Source organism: Crocuta crocuta, unplaced genomic scaffold (assembly GCF_008692635.1).
Source record: "Crocuta crocuta isolate KB4526 unplaced genomic scaffold, BGI_CrCroc_1.0 scaffold529, whole genome shotgun sequence".
NCBI lineage: Eukaryota > Metazoa > Chordata > Mammalia > Carnivora > Hyaenidae > Crocuta > Crocuta crocuta.
The window spans coordinates 1,110,599-1,119,590 of NW_027530362.1; the positions used below are offsets into that span (position 1 = coordinate 1,110,599).

Here is an 8,992-nt window from a genome sequence, read left to right on the forward strand (position 1 = left end):
GGCAACAATCTCCTCACCGCTCTCCACTTTCTCACTTTGCCCCTCAATACTGTTGATTTTCTGCATCACAGATGGTGATTCTATAGACATCAGAGCACTTTTCACCCTGTGGGGATCACTGTAATCATTCCGATTAAGTATTTCAATCTATTGTGAGCAGCACTCTCCACAATAGCTAAAACATGGAAAGAGCCTAAGTGTCCATCAACAGATGAATGGATCAAGAAGATGTGGTTTATCTATACCATGGAATACTACATGGCAATGAGAAACAATGAAATCTGGCCATGTGTAGCAACATGGATGGACCTTGAGGGTGTTATGCTGAGCGAAATAAGTCAGGCAGAGAAGGACAAATATCATATGTTTGCACGTATAGGAGGATTAGGAGGAACTTGACGGAGGAACAAGGGGGAGAAGAAGGGCGGAAATGGTGGGGGAAAGGGAGAGAAGCAAACCATGAGAGACTTTTGAATGCTGACAAAAACTGAGGACTGATGGATGTGGGGGGAGGGGGGGATGGGCATGGAGGAGGACACTTTGGGGATGAGCACTGAGTGTTATGTGGAAACTAATTTGACAATAAACTATTAAAAAAAAAAAAGTATTTCAATCTAGTTGAAAACAAAAAGTGTTAAATTTAATAAAAGTTTACATTGATCTTACCATCACTTCTTTCTTTCTATATGTCTTCACCTGTGACAATGCTGTCCCTGAAGCCTCAACAGATTTTCCTCACACTGCTAGACCTACCTAGCCTTAACTTCATTCGTCCTGTCCTCACCTTTCAGACTCCTGTGAAGAAATAATTCCTTTTCCATGTCTAATATGATTCTTTTGAGCATAGTTAGTTGCTGGATCATTTGTGTCTTACTGTATATGGCTTTTACCTCTTTGTGACATTTGCTGTACTGTTTTGCTAAACTTCTTATGCAACAGTTTTCTTCCATTATACTGTTAGCTCCTTATATCCATATAGTTTATCATGGTGCTTGGCACATGGTAGGATGCAATATGTGTTTGAAGAAAAATTAAATAAACAAATTGGCATGTAAAGTTTCTGCTTCTATTGTAGGAAGAATACAATCAGTCAGCAAGATTTTGACTAGTTTCCTAAAAACAAAAAGAGAGTCTATTTGGGACCAGTTACTAAGGGCACCAAAGGTTGCCATCTTTTTAGTAATGGAATCAGCAGAATAAAGAAGGAAAGCACTCATGACATCTAATCAATGGTAATGTCTACCTAATGAGAAAATCCGAAGGTTAATCATATATACTTTAATTATAAAGAAATACTTATAACTTTTTTTTAAATTTATTTCTAGGAGAGAGAGAGAGAGACAGCGTGAGCAGGGGAGGGTCAGAGAGAGAGGGAGATACAGAATCTGAAACAGGCTCCAGGCTCTGAGCTGGCAGTCAGCACACAGCCCCACGCGGGGCTCAAACCCACGAACCGCCAGATCATGACCCAAGCGAAAGTCGGACACTTAACCGACTAAGCCACCCAGGCGCCCCAGAAATACTTATAACTTATTTCAACTTTTAAAAATAAAGGAAACAAATCTGTTTGTTGACTTTTAACAGCTATTTTCTTATATTCTGTGGCTCTATTAATAACTTCTATCTTGGTTCAGTATAAAAATAAACCAAAAAACAGAAACCGTATGTTCAAAACAACCTTTCATTTCAAAATTATTGCTAAACTATAGACTCATTTTCCATTCACTTTTTTAAAAACAATGTCTGCTATGTGTAGTAAATAGTGTTTTAATCTTTTCTGCAGAAGTGTGAGTGGTGTGCACACTAAGGGGTAATTCTGTAGGAATAGACTTTTAAATTCAATTCAGCACTTTTATCGAGAATGGAGAAGCTTAAAAATTAAGCCAGCAGGCATCCAAAGCCTGAGAGAACACTACTGGATGCATTCTTAATTAGAGCCAATAAAGTGTGTTTTTAGGGAGAGCTTTCCCGCAGAAAGCTCAATGGTAAAACTCAGAAGAAGCAAATTAAATTCTCTGTATTAACTACTTGGCACACTGCTTCTCAAGGAGTTATTTAGCCCAACATGTGAGTTGACAAAATTTCACTTTCAAAACTCCAAATAACCCTGAGATAAAGTACCAAGTACTTACATATTTAACCCAAATACAAAACAATCTATACTAATTTCAAGTCCTACTAGGATACTAGGAGAAACTAGAATGGTGGAGCATTAACAGTGAGTTGAATGATAGTTGAAGGATCACGAATCTTGGATTTTGTTTCCATCACTACTTTTTTTTTAAACCATTAGGCATATTTATGCTATGACTTGGAATATTTGTATGACACAGTGTATGTGTTTATGTAAGCATTAAAATAAGGTCAGGAAGAATGAAAGAATGGATTCCAAACTGTCAACAGTAAATCCATCTGAATAGTTGGATTGCAAATAGGGAGATGAAATATTCCTTTTAAAAATTGTTATCCTTATTATTAGTCTTTGTATTTATATAGAATACTTTATAATTGAAAAAAAATTAAAAACTTACCAGTTAATTTCTGGAAAGCCCTATTCTGGACTCATTGGTGCCAAGCACAGAAAGCAAATACACAGGCTTTTGGGTGGTGTTGAGGACTTTATTTCAAATATGGTGTAATAAGTAATATTTTAGTCTCTTTTGAAGATTTATTAGTGGCGTACACAACTCTGTAAACTGCTTACCAAAATGCTAAATCAGTATGAGCATTTCTTTTTCTCAACTGTTCAATGGAAATATTTTCAAGTCATAAAATACAAATATGCCTAATGATTTCAATGTAAACACATATAGACCATTGTGTGATAATTCAGAATACTTTAAAATATTTTAAGTTTATTTCTAGGTTTTTTTTTAAATTTTTGAAGCAATTATAAATGGTATTGTTCCCTTAATTTCTCTTTTGGATGGTTCATTAATAGTTAATAGAAATGCAACAGATTTCTGTGTACTGTTTTTCTATCCTGCAACTATACTGAATATATTTATTAGTTCTAACTGTGTTTGGTGGAATCTTTAGGGTTTTCTATATATGGTATCGTATCATCTGCAAATAGTGACCATTTTAGTTCCTTATTTCCAATTTGGATGCCTTTTATTTCCTTTTCTTGTATGATTGCTGTAGCTAGGACATCCAATGCTATGTTGAGTTAAAGTGGTTCATGAGCATCCTTGCCTTGTTCCTGTTCTTAGAGGAAAAGCTTCCAGCTTTTCACTGTTGAGTATTATGTTAGCGGTCGGTTTGTCATATATGGTCTTTATCAGATTCAGGTATGTTCCCACTATGCCCATCTTTTGAGAGTTTTTATCATCAATGGATATTGAATTTTGTCAAATCCTTTCTCTACATATTATTGAGATGGTCATATGATTTTTATCCTTCATTTTGTTAATGTGGTGTATCATGTTATTATTTCTTCTTCTTTTTAAAAACATTTATTTATTTATTTTTCAAATATTTATTTTTCAGAGAGAGAAAGAGAGACAGAGAGCAGGGGTGGGGCAGAGAGAGGGGGACAGAGGATCCAAAGCAGGCTCTGAGCTGACAGCAGAGAGGCCAATGCGGGGCTTGAACTCACAAACCATGAGATCATGACCTCAGCTCAAATTGGATGTTAACCAACTGAGCCACCCAGGAGACCCCAGTGTTTATTTATTTTTAAGAGAAAGAGAAAGATCATGCACAGAGATGGGGCAGAGAGACAGGGAGACAGAGGATCCGAAGCAGGCGCCACATTGACAACAGAGCTTGAACTAACAAATTGTGAAATCATGACCTGAGCTAAAGTCGGATGCACAACCAACTGAGCCACCCAGGCAACCCTATTTTTTTTCATTTTTGTGGTGTTCTTGTCTGGATTTTGATATCAGGGGAATACTGGCCTCATAAAATGAGTTTGGGAGTATTGCCTTTTCTTCAACCATTTGTAAGAGTTTGAGAAGGATAGGTATTCAATCTTCTTTGAATGTTTGGTAGAATTCCCTGGTGAAACCATCTGGTCCTGGAGTTTTATTTGTTGGGAGATTTTTCATTACTGATTCAAGCCACTTTCCAGTAATTGGTCTGTTTAGATTTTCTTTTCTTCATGATTCAGTCGTAGAAGATCATATATTTATAGGAATTTATTTATTTCTTCTATGTTGTTCAGTTTGTTGGCATATAATTATTCGTAGTATACTTTTTTGATCCTTCATATTTCTATGGTATAAATTGTAACTTCTCCCTCATTTCTGATTTTATTTATTTGAGCCTTTTTTTTCCTTGATGAGTCTAGCTAAATATTTGTTAAGTTTGTTTATTTTTTGAAGAATCAGCTCTTAGTTTCATTGACTTTTTGAGTCATTCTTTAGGCTTCTATTTTATTTACTTCTGCTTTGATCTTTATTCCTTCCTTCCTTCTACTAACTTTGGGCTTCACTGTTTCTTCTAATTCCTTTAGGTGTAAAGTTAGATTGCTTATTTGAGATTTTTCTAGTTTCTTGAGGTAGGCCTGTATCAGTATGAACATCCCTCTTAGAACTGCTTTTGCTGCATCCCATAGATTTTGTATTGTTGTATTTCCATTTTTATTTGTCTCAAGGTCTTTTTTGAGTTCCCATTTGATTTCTTCATTTGTTAAAGAAATCATAGAGTTGTTATAGAGCATGTAGTTTAACCTTCATATGTTTGTGATTTTTCCCATTTTCTTTTCGTAATTGATTTCTAGTTTCATACCATTTTGGCCAGAGAAGATGCTTGATATGATTTCAGTCTTCTGAAATTTATTGAGACTTGTTTTGTGGCCTAATATTTTATCTATCCCAGAAAATGTTCCATGTGCACTTGAGAATGTGTAGTCTGCTGCTTTTGGAGGGAACGTTCTGTATACATCTGGTAGGTCTATCTGGTCTAAATGTATTATGTAAGATGTCATGTCTGATGTTTCCTTATTGATTTTCTGTCTGGTTGATGTAGCTATTGATGTAAGTGGGGTAGTAAAGTCCCCTACTATTTTTGCCTTTCTGTCCATTTTTCCCTTTATGTGTGTGAATTTTTGTTTTATATATTTAGGTGCTCTTATGTTGGGTGTATAAATATTCACAAATGTTGTATCCTTTTGTTGGATTGACCCTTTTACCATTATGCAATGCCTTTCTTTGTGTTTTATTATACTCTTTGAGTTAAAGTCTGTTTCGTCTGATATTAATATAACTACACCAGCATTCTTTTTGTTTCCATTTACATGAAATATCTTTTTTCATATCTTTACTTTTAGTCATGCATCCTCAGTTTTGAGATGAGAGTCTTTCAGGTAATATGTAGATGAGTCTTGGTTTTGTATCCATTCAGCCACTGTGTCTTTTGATTGGAAAATTTAGTCATTTACATTTAAAAGTTAATTATTGATAGGTATGTGCTTATTGCCATTTTGTTAATTGTGTTCTGGCTATTTTTGTAGTTCCTCTCTGTTACTTTCTTCTTCTCTTGCTCTATTCCCTTGTGGCTTGCTACTTTTCTTTAGTGTTAGGTTTAGATTCCTTTCTTATTATCTTTTGTAGTTAGCATAGGTTTTTGCTTTGTGGTTACCATGAGGTTCACATATAATGGGCTATACATATAGCAGTCTATTTTAAGTTGATAGCAACTTAAATTAATGTATTCTAAAAACTCCATATATTCTGCTACCCTTCCCTCTACATTTTATGTTTTCATGTCATATTTTACATCTTTTATTTTGTGTGTTCACTGCTTTTGTCTTTTAACCTTTATAATAGATTTAGCAGTGGTTAATCCACTACCTTTACTATATATTTGTCTTTATCAGTGAGATTTTTTACTTTTACATGCTTTCTTATTATTAGTTACTACCTTTACTTTCCACCATAAAGAAGTCCCTTTAATATTTATTGTTAGCCTGGTTTAGTGGCGATGAACTCCTTCAGCTTTTGCTTATCTGGAAAACTGTCCTTCAATTCTGAAATGCAGTGTTGCTGGGTATAGTTTTTTGAAAGTTTTTTCCTTTCCGTACTTTGAATATATCATGCCACTTTCTCTGGCCTGCAAAGTTTCTGCTGAGAGATTAGTGACGGCCTTAAGGGGGTTCCCTTGTATGTAGGAGGGGGTGAGTTCAGTGTCTTCCTATGCCACCATCCTCAACTGCCTCTGAAAACATTTTAAGGAAGACTAAAGTATAAAATCTCCATAGAGATTTCAGCTTATGATTTAAGGATGTTTTATACTGCTTTGGGATATATGAGCTCCTCTTCACTAGAAGAAACTAACAATAGAGAGATAATCTTTCAAACAAGCTGATGAGAGCATTTCAGGATCAGATGTTTGAGTGGAATGGATGGCTTGGAAGGTCTTTTCTAACACTAGAGTTCTTTGGTGAAATAAATGAAGAATATGTGATTCCCCCAATCCACTTGAGTATAAACACTAGGTACTTTATTTTTTAAAAAAATTTTAATGTTTTTATTCATTTTTGAGAGACAGAAAGAGACAGGGCATGAGTAGGGGAGAGGTGGAGAGAGAGGAAGACACAGAATCCAAAGCAGGCTCCAGGCTCCAAGCTGTCAGCACAGAGCCCAGTGTGGGGCTCGAACTCACAAACAGTGAGATCATGACCTGAGCTAAAGTTGGATGCTTAACTGACTGAGCCACCCAGGCATCCCAGTACTGGGTACTTTATAACTATATCTTTTTATAGCTTTCTGGAAAGAATTTCTATTCTCCTAAAGACTTGGTCAAATACAAAACTAAGGAGAAATATATTCCTTAGAAAAGGCACTAATTTCTCCTGATTTCTTACAATAAAACACTTTATTTATTTAAAATTTTTTTAATGTTTTATTTATTTCTAGGAGAGAGAGAGACAGACAGACAGACAGCGTGAGCAGGGGAGGGTCAGAGAGAGATGGAGTCACAGACTGAAACAGGCTCCAGGCTCTGAGCTGGCAGTCAGCACAGAGCCCGACGTGAGGCTCGAACCCATGAACCTAGAGATCATGACCTAAGCGAAAGAAGGACGCTTAACTGACTAAGCCACCCAGGCGCCCCACAGTAAAACACTTTAAATCTGTCATGGTTTTAGATGACTCCCTATAATGTTTCAGTTAGTACTACAAAAAAAATATGTGTGTGGATAGGGTGCAGAGTAGGGATGGTTTTAGGGGCTGGGAACTTCTTTAAGGGAGAAACTTGGTAAAAGTCAATTTATTCTGATTTTTCCATTTCTGTAAATGAGTAGTCACATAAGTTTAAGAGCTATTGCTTTATTTCCTTGACAAAACTTGTTTTCCAGATATGTCTCTTTAAGTTCATACATATTAAATGGGCAATAAAGAAAAATAATTAGCTTCTACGTGAATAGAGAACTCATAGTCTTTTCAGCATTTCAATGGAGTGTTCTGAAGAATTTTGCGTGAGTTTGGGGTTAACCATTAACTACCAGTCAACTCTCAATGTTTAAGCTATAATTAGTTTGCAAATGATTATAAGCGAAAACTGTAAGTTTTTTTTCCTTCTGAAAGGCAATTCTAAAGAGGAAATAACACTATTATTTACAATATTCTATTCAAGTTCAATTTCTATGTTAAATTGCCACTGAAGAATTTAAATCGACTGCATTTATGTTTATTGCACCACATAAACCATGTAAACAGAATAGTACCATGTGCATCAAAATAAGTACCTACTAATGTAATAAGTACCTGAAGTAATACCTAATTATGTTTTATGAGCTCTTAATGGTACATGTGGTATTTCATTATTTCATTGCTTAAATAATCAATTACCCTTTTTCTCTGAAAATGAAAAAAAGGGAAATTGATGCAGTTTCAGTGGAGACCATTCAAAATTCTAAGTAAATTATTGATACAATGAGATCAATGAGTAAAATATCACAAAATTAGAGAATTAAAGGAGCCAAGAAAAAGTAAATATAAAAAGCAATCTGGAGTTCTTCCAAAAGGAAGCAAAATTAAGAACATTTACAGCAAAGACCAATGCCAAAGAAGGGAAAACACCCACATGAAGCCATGTGGTTCTAACTATTACATTGCAGATAGTGTCAATAAATATACTGAAAACACTTGATAAAATCAATTGTAGCAATCAAAAATACATATGAAAAAAATGGAAATCTTTGATTTTTTGGGAGAGAGGGGAAGAGAGTGTACATGAGCTGAGGAGGGGCAGAGGGACAGGTAGAGAGAGAATCTTAAGCAGGTTTCATGCCCAACACAGAGCCTGACACAGGGCTTGATCTCATTACCATGATATCATGACCTCAGCTGAAATCAAGAGTCAAGATTCTCAACCGACTGAGCCACTCCCCCCAGGTGCCCTTTTATGTCTTTTTTTTTTTTTCCTTTCAGCAGAAACCACTCAGACGGCATCTCTTCCCTCTCACTTCTCCAAGAAGGAGAAGAGGAACGATCATCAATGACAAAGGGCAGCTATAAGAACAACACCCAAAGTCAGCTTCACGCTCAGGAAGGGACACTGCGCCTCCTCCTCGTGGTTTTGGGTACTCTACACATTCAGAGAAACTTCTCTAGTAACGAACTATAGAAATGATCCCTGAAAGTATAGTCTTTGTCTTATTTTCATTAGATTAAAACACATATATAAAAAATAAAAACATGTTTTTGTCTTTGTAACAAATTAAAATTTTGATGAAAAAATTCCACAAGAGATTTCTGTTTATAGTCATCCTGGAGTAACTTGTTGCAGATCAGTGCTGTCACTGAGGACAATGAATAAAGATGAATTTTTAAAAATCTGTTTAAAGACATAAGAGAGCTGTTAAAGTAATTAGGTCTATAGGAGCCAAGATTGTATAGAAAGGGGAGCTGGAGAGAGATGAGCTGAACTTGTGTTGTGATATTTGTCCTGGGGGCATCTGCTGATTGTGGGTTCAGAGCAAAAGGCTGCATATCTGTGGTTTTCTTAGGCAGAATGGCTGTGTTGAAGGACAAAGTGACCAAGA

At 35.7% G+C, this 8,992-nt stretch overlaps 1 non-coding gene across 1 annotated transcript; it reads right to left on the reverse strand.

The window, feature by feature from the left end:
- Positions 1–8,383: 8,383 nt before the first annotated feature.
- LOC144233277 (small nucleolar RNA U3) lies at positions 8,384–8,599 on the reverse strand. Its single transcript, XR_013335635.1, has one exon. It is a non-coding gene; the product is annotated as a small nucleolar RNA U3 (small nucleolar RNA).
- Between the last annotated feature and the right edge of the window lie 393 nt (positions 8,600–8,992).